The sequence below is a fragment of the Equus przewalskii genome, chromosome 10 (genome assembly GCF_037783145.1).
Source record: "Equus przewalskii isolate Varuska chromosome 10, EquPr2, whole genome shotgun sequence".
In the NCBI taxonomy this organism is placed as follows: Eukaryota; Metazoa; Chordata; class Mammalia; order Perissodactyla; family Equidae; genus Equus; species Equus przewalskii.
In genome coordinates, this window is record NC_091840.1 from 41,620,311 (window position 1) to 41,635,534 (window position 15,224).

General features: G+C 51.9%; 1 protein-coding gene and 1 pseudogene across 1 annotated transcript in view; one reads left to right on the top strand and one right to left on the bottom strand.

The window, feature by feature from the left end:
* The window catches only part of LOC103552530 (nitric oxide synthase, inducible-like), a 30,536-nt pseudogene extending 16,303 nt beyond the window's left edge, over positions 1-14,233 (top strand).
* Positions 1-15,224, bottom strand: part of LOC103567002 (nitric oxide synthase, inducible-like) — a 198,907-nt gene that overhangs the window by 24,956 nt on the left and 158,727 nt on the right.

Here is a 15,224-nt window from a genome sequence, read left to right on the forward strand (position 1 = left end):
TGAGTTAACCACATACAATACCTAGAACAGAGCCTGGCCATAGCATGTACTCAATAATATTTACTTTGAGCTGCTGGACTGCACAGAAAATAGGGGCAGCTGTTTAGCGGTGCTGTGGACTTCTGACCAGAGGCAGGAAAGAAACCTCAAGACTCTGCATGTTGTCACTGGGCCACTCCCACCAAGCCCCTCCCATTCCGAGCAGCTTTGGGGAGCAAAAGAGGAGCTTGGCTTTCTTTTCCCAGAATTAATCTAAAAGAGGTTAACTTGTCCCCTCTGAGAGCTTAAATTTTAAGGGCTAGAACAGGAAAGTTCTTTGCAATACTCTTCTTGTGATGGCTCCTTACAGTAATGGCCCCAAAGAGTCATGTTTCCCTATGTCCAGCCCTATGCCATGTGACTTTGCTTTTCCACCCATCAAGAAGTGGAGTCCGTTTTCCCACCCCTGATTGTGGGCTTGCTGGTGACTTGCTGTGGCCAACAGAGTGCTGCAGAAGTAACATCATGACATTTCTGGGGTGAGGCCTTAAAGACCTTGCAGATAAATGGCTGAAGTGATGACTTTTACATTATATATATTTTACTACAACGAGGAAAGGCAGAGAAGAAAGGTATTAAATTCCAGCTGGGTAATGTTGTTCACCAAAAGTTCTGAGTCTGAAGCCTGCCCTCTCTGTGTTAAAAGAGAGACCAGCCCTGGTGGGGAGGTGGCACCAGCATCAACCTGAGTCTTTCTTCTGGAGCTCCTCAGAAGGATTGAAAAATAGTTGGAAAGAGAATGACTTTATCACTGTGTGACTCTAGGTTGTTTAACTTTGTGTCTCACATCTACCCAAAAGCATTGTGTTACCACCAGTAGCAGGGGCCCCACACTGGGGAGCTCTCAGCTGGGAGGAGAGTGAACGTGTTCTAGGACATGCAGGTTGGCACCGGGTCAGGCTCTCACTGGGTAGGCCTGTTAAGGAGGGCTGGGACTGTCCAGTACCCAAGGTGATGTGATATTTTTGCCAGCCATGGACTCCAGCCCACTTCTCTTGTCTTGCCTAAACGCTGAGCTATTTCTTTTGTTTAACCTAGTTCTCTTCTCTTGTTAAACGGTGCAGATGTTTCTTTCTCTAACAACTTTGGGGTCTTGAGTTTGTTGGTTTCAGCCATTCTCCAGGAAGAAGATCTAAATGCCAACTGCCTTGGACTCAACCACTCTGAACCAGACCAGACTGGTCCACACTGTAACTTTAGGAGTCACACCTGCACACACGGGTGGAAAGCTGTAGTAAAGTAACCCTCAATAACAGTGTAAATTCTTCTCCTTCTGGGAGGGGCGAAACAGCCATTTTTAGATCATGTGATGTATGCAAAAGCTTTTCTTCAAACCACGCATGTGCAAGCTTGTGCCTACCTCTACATGCGATAATGAAACTTCCCCTTTTGAATGTTCGTTACCTATACAGAATAAAGGGACCCATCTCCCTGTGCTCGGGGAGCCATAGCTTTGTGAAATTATTCCCTACTGTCTCCGTTTTATTTCCTGCATGCTGTGAATAAAATTTTGCTTTGTGTGACAACTACTTCTGGTGTATGTTTTGATTTTAAATCATCAAGGATCAGACTCGCTTTGGTCCAGTAACAGTATTAACCAGAGTGGACGGACCCCAGAGCCCTGACTCCTACACTGTCAGAGGAACACCCCTTACACTGAAGCCCACTGACTCCCTGCCAGGCCCCCATCATCAACTCTGGGCCTTGGGGAGGGACACAGTGGTTTGCAGTAGGTCAGAGCATGTCACCAGAGCACTTAGCATGTAGCAACAGAAAGTCAGGAGGGGGTGTATGTGGGATCTCTCCTGATGTCTGGTGTGGCAGCTTGTCACTGGCTCCAGTTGCCTCCCGTTGGCAGCCAAAGCTGGGCCAGAACCTGCAACAGGGTGGCCTGCATGCCAATTCCAGTCTGGAAACTTGTTTTGTTTTCCCTACACACTGTTGAAAAAAAAAAGTAAGCCAGCTTTTGGACATTTGGAGATTTCACATGAAAATCCAGATTTCTAGCTTCTCTTAAAACAATAAAAAAGAATGACAAACAAATGAAAAGGAAGCTCTGGCTACACTGGGCTCTCATTCTCATGAGGCAACAGTTTGCCAGACCTGAGTACCTGCTGCCTCCTTAGAGAGTGCATTCTCCAGTTAGCCACAATCCTCACCTTCCCCCGATGTCTCTCCAACACTGAGGGCCAGTGTCAGTGGCCATTTGTCATTGCCCTCTTATTGTGTGCTTCTTACAAGAGAGAACTATTTCTCTATACTTATGTCTCTGCCAAAAGTAAGGAAACAAATGATATACTGAAAGGGCCTAAATTTGTTACAAAAAATGGGAGAGAAAATATTTCTTTGTGGAAATGAGGAATTTTCCTGTACACTTAACAAGCAAGCAAGCACCAGATCCATTTCAGTCATGCAAGATATATCCTGGCCCCAGAGGCCTTTGAGTTTACTCTGAGCTGGACCAAAGACACAGACGGTTTGAGAAGAAATAAGGAAGTCCAGCCTTCTTCTGGCACATGACAGTGCCAGCTGTCTGAGAGGACAGTGGAGGCCTCCCTCTTTCTACCCAAAATACTCAGAAAAGGGAGAGCAAGAAATCTACTGACTTTGGGTGACACCAAACTTACCTCATTTTCTAGACTTATCACAGTGAAACCAAGGCCCCAGGTGTACCGTGACCCAGACCTGCACGCACTTCTGTAGCACACAGAGCTGTTGTGTCAAGAATACCTGTGGGAGGGCAGCAGCGGCCACACAGGAGAAATGATGGGTTCTCTACAGACCTGTGTCTCCTAGAACCTCTGTCTCTTGAGGGACTAGTGTGGAGTTAGGCGGAAACATTGCTAAATGTGCTGGCTTGGCTGCTCAGTTTGACTAGTTTGGAACAGTCCCGGTTAGTGCCTGTTATCTCCGCATCCCCGCTGGTTAGCACCACCTTTTACTCTCAAGTTGTCCTGGTTTGGATGATATGGTCCCCCTGCTTGTAACTGACCCCTTGTCTTTAATTTATATTTCTAAATTATAACAACTTCTGACAGTTTATTCCTTTATTCTGGATCCAGAGGTAAACCAAGCACAGAAATAGCCGTGGTTTCTAAGTGTTGTCTGGAGGACTGTTTCACGGGAGGGCATCCTCTGAGCAGCCTGATCAATCTCTAAACAGGATGGCTACCTGGAGGGCCTAGTTTCCCCTGCAGCTCCCAGTCTACCCTCCTGTGTGCCGTTGTAGCTGCAAACTACACGGCGGAAAGTCAGAACTGCAATGCTGCTCCTCTGCCTCCCACATTCTCCATGTGGTATGGAATCCAGCATTCTCTGACCATCTCACCTTCAGACGTCAACTTCCTTGCTCAGTATGGGGAAAGCAGAGGTTCTGTTTTCCATTTTCTCCCCAGTGTTTCTCTTTACAGAGGCTCCTTGGCATCATGTGCTCCTCCCACTCTTCCCCTCCCCAGATTCTGACTCCTGTAAAATCTGTCCTTTTTCCCTCCTGCCTTCTTTGAGACTTCAGGCTCTCCCCAGGGGAGCCAGTATAATGGGTTTTAAAGAGTGTGGATGTGTGGGAGATAGTCCAAGTTTGAATCTTAGCCCTGTCACTTATTCTTGTGCGATCTTGGATTAGTTCCTTAATTTCTCCAAGCATCGTTTCCTCATCCATGACATGAACCTTGTAGGTTGTTGTTGGAATTAAACGGGCTAGTGCTGAAAAGTCTTTAGCACCGAGCTCAGCATGTGGTACCTCCGTGGCAAATGCACTGTTAAATGCACTACTTGCCCAGGTGGATCTTGCTCCCAAATCTACCCACCTCCCCCATGGTATAGTCCTGCCAGAAGGAATCCTCTGGTCCAGTGTGATGCCCCAGCACAGAGGGACCTCAGCAGGGTGGACAGTGATGTCCATAGACACCTGAGTCCCAACGTACACTCCAGGAAGCCCTGGTCCTCCATTCTCACTTCCCTTTCGAAACCTCACTGTGCAGGTCCAGCCACGTTGAAGCACAGTAGCCACTGAAACACACATGCACAGCCCTCCGGAGAACGAGCACAAATTCTCACTGAGGATCCTCTACATCCTTAAAGTCAGCATATCCTTCTTTCTCCTCATCGGCTCATTGACAACCTGCCTCTCTCTCCTGCAAAGGAGTTAGTGCTTGGCTCTTAGAACACGTTTTAGCTAGTTTCCTCAACCGCTGCTTTCAACTCGCCCCTCCACACCTCCAGCACAGGAAAGGGGCCCATTTTGGAGTCACACACATTTTCTGAGGTCTCATTTCTAATTACACAAGGATCCTGTTGATGCTTTGAGATGTACACTCCTAAAGACTGCATTATATTTGCATACTTTTCCGTCTAGCCCTAGGGGGTGGGAAAGAGAGAGTTCATTCTTCCAGTGCATTATTTTCCTTCAAGTACTGTATACAACATTACCCTTAATTCCCAAGGACCCAGATGCACTGCTATTTGCTGTCATTTTGATCATGGCGGATAGAGGTCCTTTTTGGTGAAAATAAGAACGATAACAAGTTTTCACATATTGAGGTAGATGGGGAAGCCAGTATGGTTTGAATCTGATTTGAACTAAAACTGGTTTTCCAAGAGCAGCCTGACTTATGTCCCACTGGACATGCACTGTACATCTGCTTCAAACACTTTCCCAAAGCAAAGCATGCACTCTTTTAAGATGAGGATGTGACGCCTCCCTCTCTCTGATGCTGATGCCAGTCCTTCTTTGAAAATGAGCTTTTCTTCCCAGAGAACCAACTTCATGTTGATGTGCTCTGCCTGTGCTAAACTGTGGCAAAACATCCCCTTGTGACTTTGGGAAAAAACAATTGCATTCCTCTCATGCTTGATGAATGTTCTTTGTTCTAAGACAGAATATGACCATGCTGTAAGCCACACTTCCCTGGAGTGCTTTCTTCCCTCGGGAAGGGAGCACTTCCGGACTAGTCCTCACATGAGGCTCAATAATAACGCTTGAACTTTCTTATTTATAGATTAGTTGTTGATTATTTGTATCGACGCTCACCCCTCTCCTTCTCCACAGACCAGCCTGTAACACCCACCAGCACCATCCCCAACCCCCCAACATATCCCTAAGAAGTTCTCTCTCCTGCTCCAAAATCAGGAACCATCTACTCCAGCAGAGGCCGTGGAGCAGCTTGAATGGGACAGCATGTAAAGATCTGGTTTCAGGGCAGAGGTAATTAGGGAAATTTGGATGTGAAACAATGGGGCAAAGACAGAGCCATAGTCTGCCAAATGCTCCCTGTGCCTGCTGCTTTCTGAGACAATCAGGAAGCTTAGATTAGAGGTAGGACAAAGGGACTCCCACCAGGGCCTCAAACTGCCCTAGTTAATCTCTATCGGAACCCACCTTCACTCAGGCCCAGATTTTATTTGCATGAAGGAAAGACGAGAGCAAGTCAGTCTTTGAAAGGACAGGAGAGAAGTGGCCGCTGGCGTTGACAATGACACATCAGTAGCACCTGCTTGACCGGTAACCCCTGTGGCCACCAGTGCCTTGTGTCTGGTCTCCACTAACCACGGGCCAGTTTTCCAGCCTGGGAGCTCAGCACCTGCTTCACTTCCTGTCCTTCGTCACTTAACTCTTTCCCCAAAGGGGAGGGCAAGAGAAGCCCAAACACTTGGCTCTTTGTTCAGAACTTTCAGGGAAGTTTGGGCGGGAAAGGAACTTTCCCCGCCAGGACAGACAAGTGCTGTGGACTCTGTGGATTTTGTTTATCTGTGCTGTGCCCCCACATTCATTAGGAAAACTGGGCTTGGTCTTAATAACTGGATTTGTGCTGGGGACAAGGAAAGCTTTGTCTTGATGGCCACGTGTCTCCCAGTGGGATCCTCTCTTTAGGCAGAGTCTGTGGTCAAGCCCTGCGGGGATCAGAGGGCTGCACAGGCAGAGGTGCAGCCTACGCACTCCCCAAGGAGACACCACAGGCCTGGTCAGCCCTGGACCCTCTTGAGCACCCCAGCCTCAGGGGATACTGGCCACCCATGCTCATGGAACAGGGCAGGAAAGGGAAAGGAGGGCACATTTCCTGGGGAAACTGGACCACTCATCAGGGAGCTCTGGAGGAATCCTGCTGGCATCACCAGAGCCTTCTTTTTCCCTTCTCCAGCGGCAGAGAGGAATTCTCCAGCGAGGTCAGCTGGGGTCTGAGCTACCTGCCAGGGGAGCACCGCGAGGTTTTACCAGGCAACCAGCTGGTTCAGGTCCAAGGCATCTTAGAGGGAGTGCTGGATGGCCCTGCACCCCACCAGCCTGTGTGCCTGGAGACCCTCGACGAGAGCGGTGAACCCTCTGCACGGGAGCCTCAGCTGAGGCAGCCCCAGCATCTCCTCGCATACCCCCTAATCTGGCTGACGGGCTGGGCCCAGGCCTGTGCTGCGGGCAGCTAACCCTGTCCTTCCTGCTGAGTGGGTGGGCCACCCCAGCCTGCACTAAAGCAGCTTTACAAACACTCCTCACCCGGCGGGCAGGACAGAAAGAAGGGACGCTTCTTTGGGGCCATCTGCCCAACATCAAAAGCTGGGGAGTCTTTTTCCATTCGTTCTTTTGCCCACCCAGACACTTTTGTTTTTGATCGACTGATTCAATTATTTTTCCTTCGAAATTATAACTGGTCACATCTATATACCAGGCAGGCCCTGGGCTACAAAAAGGAATGAGACTCAGGGTCTGCCCTCAGAAGTCTCACTACCTAGTACCGGAGACAGACATAAAGAATATTCATAATAAATATTATTATAATACAAACAGTAGCAGCTGGCATTTGCTGGGTAATTACTACATGCCAGTATTTTACATGCATTGTCTCTTTAGTCCCCACAATAGACCTGTGTGTGCAGCTTGCTTGGTGACAGAATAGAGAAATGTGGAAACAGTGTAAAAAGGGTGAGCTCTGAAGGTTCAAGTCCCTGACCCATCACTTACTAGCTGTGACCTTGGGCACAGGAGGCAACCTCTCAGGATTTCTTCCCTTGTCTCCAAAACAGAGATAGCAGAGCCTTGCTTGTGGGGTTGTTGGATCCTGATGAAATAACGTAATACTAATATTTTACCTAATATTTCTGGAGCACTTGAGTACCAGACACTACCATTGCACACACACTATTTCAGTCAATGCTCCTACAAACCCAGAGAGACAAGTTTTATGATCACGTCCATTTCACAGAGATGGAACCAGGGCACAGAGGGGTCATTCGCCAGCTAGTAAGTGGGGAGCCAGAGTTTGAAACCGTGTCTCCTGGCTCCACGGTCCATGCTGTTACCGCCCTGGATGCTGTCTCTTGGGCACATTGAGACTTGCCACATCACTTTGGGCTGATTTGTTGCTTATCCAGCACCTCTGGGAATGGCACCCCAGGGGACTGCAGTTACGGGCTTTTCTCTAAATGAACACCTGCCCTCTAGGGCGCTCATCAGTGTTTGATGGCTTTAGTCACTGTGAGTCCGTTGTTCACCTGTGAGTATCTTGCTAAAGGTCAGATCTGGGTTAAGAGGGACTGGACTCTGGTCCATAGTTCATTTTGCAGGATTGTGTCAACATGGGTGCCCTTTGGAGGGCTGTTGTTCAGCCTTTCCTGATAGCGCTATCTCTGGGCACCACCTTCATAAACACAAGTTGGGCACATGAGCCCTTTTGCTGTTCCGGGAGTCAGAACTCCTGTGTCTTCTCTCCCCTGCAGCTGGAAGGTGGAGGGTGTGTGCCCCAGAGGCCTCAATGGGGCTTCATTTTCCATCCTGATTTCTTCCTTCTCTGTCCAGGCAGCTACTGGGTCGAGGACAAGCGTCTGGCCCCTGCTCACTCAGCCAGGCACTCACCTACATACTGGACATCACCACATCCCCAACCCAAGAGCTTCTCTGAAAGCTGGCCCAGCTGGCCACGAAAGACGCTGAGAGGCAGAGGCTTGAGATCCTGTGCCAGGTGAAGGTGGGGGCTGGTGGGTGAGGTAGGGACTGTTTTCCAGAGTTGGGGGAGCCAGAGCCCAGAGCTGGTCTTTAACGTCCAAAGGGGATCCCTGCCAGGATCCCAGAGTGAGATTTGTCAAAGGCTGCTGGGACATCAGCCATTGTCTACTAGCCTATCTCTAAAACACAGTTGTATTGAGTGAACTGAAGTTTTCTGAGTGTCTGCAGGATGCAACTGAAGTGCTTCTTCAGAAATTAGCTAGAAAAGGGGAGCTGCTATTTCTTGTCTGTCTTTGTATTCCCCAAACCTGGAACGTGCCTGGAACTTAGGAAGTGTTAAAGGATGGATGGTGTGGATGAATGGATAAGTGGACATAGTGACAGATGAGTAATTGTATTAATAAACTAATGGGAGAATGCATTGACTCACTGGCCGCTTTCTAAGCCCCAGTCTTTGTGAAAGGCACTGAATGTTATTATTACCATCATCATTATTGCTAATTATATTGATTCCAGCCACTTCCACTACCATTATCCTACGGCTTCACTGTACTACCTTAGCACACATTTTCTTGTTTAATTCTCACAGTGTCTCTGTGAGGTAGGTTATGCTATCCTCATCTCACAAAGGTTAAGTAACTGAGACAAGATGCCAGAGCTAGTAAGGGCATTCAGTCAAGATTTGGACTGAGGTCTGTATGATTCCAAAGCCTTTCCCAAAATTATAATAAAGGTCTGACTCCTGCCCACAAGTTGCTGACAGTGAAGTTCCAAGCACATGAGTTAGATGAATGCTACTCGCTGGCCTGTGTTCCTCAGGACAGGAACTGTTTCCTCTCCAGCTTGGTCGTCTCAGCACCCTGGACAGCACCTCGAACTTTCAGGTGTTTGGTGAGGGAGGGAATGAATAAATGAATGAATGAATGAATACTGGATTGTGACAGCCTCTTCCCTCGGTGTGGGGCAGGCACCCTGAGTGACTCACACTGCTGTTGGCTTTCAGCCCTCAGAGTACAACAAGTGGAAGTTCACCAACAGCCCCACATTCCTGGAGCTGCTGGAGGAGTTCCCATCCCTGCGGGTGTCTGCTGGCTTCCTGCTCTCCCAGTTTCCTATTCTGAAACCCCGGTGCTACTCCATCACCTCCTCCAGGGACTGCACACCCACGGAGGTCCACCTCACCGTGGCTGTGCTCACGTATCGCACCCGAGGTAAGGCTGGGGCAGAGGCTCTGGGGCCGTCCAACTCTACTATTTACGGACAGCTCTCCAACATCTCTGAGCTTTGGTCTCCTCATTAATTAGACACTCACCTTCCAGAGTCGCTAACAGCAGGAGGAGGCGTGTGGGAGAGATTACTATGAACTAGGCACTGAGCTAACCCTATTGTATGTGTATTATCAATAACCATGTGAGATGGGGACTGTGTGCATTTTACAGGTGAGGAAACTGAGGCACAATGAGTTTAAGCCATTTGCTTAAAGTCACACTCTTAGCAAGTAATAACTGAGATTCAGACCCAGGTAGTCTGACTGCTGAGTCAAAGTTCTTTACCACCCCACTCCACTCTTACTACTGTGGGGAGGATTTAGTGGGATCAAATGTGAAAAGCACCCAGTCCCAGCAGGAGCCCAATGAGTCTTCATCTTCCTGAGAGTCCAGCTGAATACAGGGGTGATTCTGTCTGGATTGTTCATTGACGCCCTCACTCAGCGATGATTTATTTCATAAGTCTCTATGCATGGCACCACCATGGCTGTGGAAATATAGCACATGTAGCCTCTGCCCTCATGGAGCTTCTCAACTAGAGGGGACAATGAAGAGAGGGCATGGAAATAGACGATTGTCATGTGAGTGATAAGGAGATCATAGGCGGCTTTGAGGAAAGAAGATGTGGGATGGACTCACATAGGCTGGAAGGTCCAAACCGTGACCAGTAGGGTTGGCTCCACTGTTGGATGAACCATGCCTCTGCCCTGCCCTCTGTAACTGAGTGTTTCCTGGGTTGGCAAACGTGGGAGCTGGCCCACACCTCAGAGCCCTCTGGGCTCTGAGAGGCACAGTCACACAATTTCTAAAAACTGGGCAGAGGCTGTCTGTGTCCTGCTGGAGAACATCTGACCAGGCCAAATCTCCTGTCCTTAGACTAGGAGACCACAGGCAGGCACGTCCTGTGAGAACAAGATTCCACCCAGAGGAAAAGCAAAGGGACTTCTCAAGTTGGTTGAAGGTCCCTTCTAATAGTGGGCCATCGGGAAGGGAATGTAACCCAGAGAAAAGTGGGATTTCTGGAAGCCCAAGAGGGAACACTGGGGGAGACAGAGAGATGTCAGAGCAGACGGAATGCTCAGGAGGTTGTCCATCACCCAGGCCTCCTACCAGCAAGGGCTACACTCATGGAGACGCTCTGGGGCAGTGACTGTGGCCACCCTGTGGGGCCACTTTATGCTACTGCCATCTGAGCTGAGTGGTGGACTGGGCGGGTCCTGGAGAAGCTCTTGGAGGGAGCACTGGGGTAGGAGTCGGGGAAGCTGAGCTGTGACCTGACTCCACTGCTGCCTGAGTGACCTTGTACAGCCCACTTTCCCTCTCTGAGACCCAGTTTCTGCAGTGGCAATGGAGAGGTTTGCACACTCTCTAGTCCCTTCCAGGTTTCACCAGCTCTGGGTGTCTAGAGGGTGGATCTCAGAACCCGGAGGAAAACAGCCCCTCATTAAATCAGCAGAGCTCCTGAGTGGGCTGTTGCAGGAGGCGCATCAGTGTGGGAGGAGCTGCTGGGACAGGTCCCGCATGGCCATTGGGGGTGATGTTGGTCAGGTCTGTACTGTCTTTGCAGATGGTCAGGGTCCCCTGCATCATGGCGTCTGCAGCACATGGCTCAGCAGCCTGAAGCCCCAAGACCAAGAGCCCTGCTTTGTGCGAAGGCAAGTCCTTCTCCGCTCTCTCCATTGTGGAGCCACTGGCCCAGGGGCATTCTGGGTCGAAAGGGAGGGATCTGAGGACTGGATGCCACTCTGGGCCTCTTGGCCCATGAAGAAGGCACTGGGCTCACACTGGGCCTCTCCATCCTACAGCCTGCTATGGAGCGCGACCCAATCTCTAGCAGGGACAGAGATGCCAGTTGTGGGGGGGCCCAGAGAACAATGACACTCAGCCCTTTCTCAAAAGGCCCCCAGGGAGAGGTGATGGTGTGCCTGGACAGGGGAATGATGCAGCCTGCTGGACTTGGGAAATCTAATTTAAGCTCCGTGTCCCCACTGCTGAACACCACCACCCCCAACTACAGCCCCAGCTCCCCAGCCCCTGTCCTGGATGTGCATCAGGCCAGGGTGTCTGAGGACTAGGGTCTCTATCCTTCTGTCCCCTTCAGGGCCAGTGGCTTTCTGCTCCCTGAGAACCCGTCTCATCCTTGCATCCTCATCGGGCCTAGTACGGGCATTGCCCCCTTCCACAGTTTCTGCCTGCAGCGGCTCCAGGATGGTGAGAACAGAGATACAGCTGGAGGGCTCCTGGGGGGCGGGGTGGGGGCACTTGTTGGCCAGCACCAGCCTGGGAGCAGGACAGGCGCTGTGGGGCAGTTGTGCCATGCTCCCACAAAAGTCTCCTGGGCCCGCTCCCAAGTTTGCCTCAGCCTGTGTGGACAAGTGATCTGAACGCCCTGGGCCTCAGTTTCCTCATCTGTAAAGGGGGGACAATACTAGACCAGATGCTTGTGGGGATGAAATGAGATTTCAAGTTGCGCGTCCAGCTCCTCAGGCCCTGAGCCGGAGCCCGCCCTCTGGTGGCCACCCTGGTAACTGCATCTCGCTGGGTCTTGCAGGGCTCCAAGGTGGCCCCATGACCCTGATGTTCGGGTGCCACCACCCAGATGAGGACCACCTCTATCGGGAGGAGATGCTGGAGATGGCCTGGAAGGGGGTGCTGCATGAAGTGCACACAGCCTGTCCTCGCCTGTCTGGCCAGCCCAAGGTAAAGGCAGCAGCTGCCCGGGCAGCAGGGGAGCCTTCCAAGATCAGACTATGGGGGTGTCCTGGCTCCCCACACACCCCTCACCCCTCTGAGCCTTCATCTTCTCAGCTCTAAAAGGGAGGTTCACTCTTCCAGGAGGAGAGACAGGCCCCAAGACGTTCAGGACTGAGTCAGGGGCACACGGTGGGTTCATCCCAGTGCCCAGCCCCCTGAAGGTCCTCCTCCCGGGATATGTGACTGCCCGGGGAGAGGTGGTCCAGGCCAGCTTCACGCTCAAGCACAGCAAGGCTGGAGGGCAGCCGCTGCTCCCACCACGGCCCATGAGCTCTGCTGCCCCAGGGGGCACTTTGCACCATGAGTGTGGGGAGTCAGGAAGGCTCTTGGATCAGCCCTTGTGCACTTGCCCCATCCCAGCTCCTCCCAGACCCAGTGCTCCACACCAATTGCTGAGGTCACTGGCATCTTGTGTGGAACAAGAACAGAGAGTCCCCGATGGACTCCTGGACTTCCATGTGACTGGGCAGCCCAGGGCTCTGTGCCCTGCTCTGAAACAGTGGGGATTCCAGGGACAGTCTGCCCCAAGAGGCTGCCTTTTGTAGGGAGTGGGCACCTGGACCTCACTGGGCAGGGGCAGTGGGTCGAGGGATGCTTCTTTGAAATCTGGAAAATTCTGAGTAAATCTGGGAGCCCCACTGGGCGGTCAGCTCCTTGTGGTCAATGTCCATCTCTGCAGCCCCAGCCCAGGCCTGGCTGGGTAGGGTGTCAGTGCACCTCCGCATCCCAAGCCTGGTCCCCATGCCTGGCTTTGAGGGTGCTCACCCTGCGCTCGAAGATGCAACCAATCGTGCCCCTTGCCCACCTCCCCATGGCCAGCAGGCCTGATTGCAAGCTTCACCCCCAGCGACAGGGGCCCGGACCCACCATCTCCTCTGGTTTCAGGTCTACGTTCAAGACATCCTGCTGCAACAGCTGGCCAGCGAGGTGCTCCATGTGCTGCATGAGGAGTAAGGCCACATCTATGTCTGTGGGGATGTGCTCATGGCCCGGGACATGGCCCACACCCTGAAGCAGCTGGTGGCTGCCAAGCTGAGCCTGAGTGAGGAGCAGGGCAGGGGCCACTTTTTCCAGCTTAAGGCACAGCAGCTGGCATGTGGGCTAAGGATGGAGGTCAAGGGCACGGGCCAGGAAGCCAGGACTCCAGAGTTAGGCTCAGAACAGTCCTGGACCCCAAAGGAATCCTACAGGTGGCTGGAGGTCAGGGCTGGCTGGGTAATGAGAGGCCAGACTGTGCATCCTGGTATGTTGCTCAGTTTAACAGAGGCAAACGCCTTGCTTTATGACAAGACTTCTCAGAGCCTCTGTGCAATGTGACATTTCGAGGTGGGAGCAAGTACGCAGCATCTCCCAAATGCATTTATCTCAGAGCCACATTTCCTGGAGCCTCTGGAGGGACAAGTTCTAGGCAGGCCTCACTGGTCATCATAAGCTTGGGGAGATGCTTACATGTCCACACCAGAGCAGGGGCCTATGGGAGGGAAAGAGCCGAGTTTAGGTCCAGCATGATCTAAGCAGGTCAGTGGGAAGGCAATGGCTCAGGAGTGTACAGGGAAGCAGGGAGACCAGGGGCTTGTCCCAGCCTGGACCTGATAAACGAGAGGCAGCTGGAGCAGCAGAGCTGACACACTGGTCTCTGTTTTCCCGTAAAGAGCCAAAAGCGCTACCATGAAGACATCTTTGGTGCCGTAGTTCCCTACAAGCTGAGAAAGGATGGGGCCACAGGGCAGCCGAGCCATCCCAGAGCGCCATCGGCCCCCAGGAAAAGTTAAAGCTGCTGCCGCAGAATTCAGTGACAGAGTCAACTCTGGATTACAGCCGGCAGAGATGGAGGGAAATTATCCCCAGCCTCACATCTTATTCCCCATCTCCTTCCCCCTAACCCTTTACTTGACCTGCTACAAAGTAGCAGCCTGGACTGAGTGGGACCTCCTGTCTGTCTTGAGTCCACCCGTCCCCGGATAATGCAGAGTTGGGGCCTCCCTGGTCCTTGGAGACAATCTGCAATGCCAGGCACGTCAAGTGGGAGACGATGGAACCGGCTTCTGATTGCACCTCTTGGAGTGACCACCAGGAGGCGCTGTCGTACCACTCTGTATTAGCTGCCCCATGTACAGTTATTTATGAGTCTGTATTTAAGAAAAACAAACCCCAGTAGGCTCCTGACAGCCACTTGGGCCTTCCTTGTATGACTCCTTGATGGAGATATTTATATGAAATGCATTCTATTTTAACCACAGTGTGAGTGTGGGTGTGGTTGTTTTATAGGGAAAGCAGTCCTAAATTATGTAGGAGGGGGCACTGATGGTGCCACAGCCTGGACAAATATCCCCCACAACGGGTCGTACCAGCTTGGCCACACCGCCTCTCTGAAATGGTCAGCAGGTACGGGGCAGCACATGGAGTTGTGCGCACATCTGAAAGCCTGGATGGGCTGAGGGAGTACAGGCTCACCTGCAGGGCCTGAGCTCACCTCCCCCAGGAGGCCTCTCCCCTGGGGCTGTGGCGGGTGCCATTGCACGGGATGCCAGCTCTCTAGTGAAGGCCTGGACCACAGTCCTGATTTAGAAAGTCACTGTGCTTTGCTCTGGGGCCGCCTGTGTCACATGGGTGTAGCCAACAAGGATTTGGCATCTGGGTGAGAAAGCAGGTGAGGCTGGGCTGCGTGTCAAGGACTCGGCAGAGAGTGAAGGACACACGTGTTCCCTGGGGAAGGCTTCTCAGGGGATGAGCCAGGTTTCCTTCTTGGTGAGAGCGAGGAAGAAACTCAGCCGGGGGCTCAGTGGGGTCTGGACAAATCTGGCCCCAGCTTGGGTTTGGTCTCTGCTTCATTGGCTCCATGCCCGCTTCTCCCCTCCCCGCTCCTACTCAGATGGTAGGAGGTTGGAGGTGTGGAGAGAGGGACATGCCAGGCTCCAGTGTCCAGCAGGGCATCCAGGATGAAGTCAAGAAGGTGGTCACCTAGCATGGTGCCTCCCAAACTCCCACCCTCCTACCCTCCTACGTGCACACGAACCCCCTGGGCTCTCGTCACAGTGCAGACTCTGACCCAGGAGGTCTGCCCCGGGCCCGAGCTGCTGCGTTACTAACAAGCTCCCAGGTGCTGCTGCTGCTGGGCTGAGGGCTACACTTTGAGCCCCACCCTGGTTCCCGAGGTGCTAGACTCTTGATGGAGCTGGCAGGACATGTTGGCACCATGTGGACACTGAAGCAGGCCCCCTGTCCTGGCC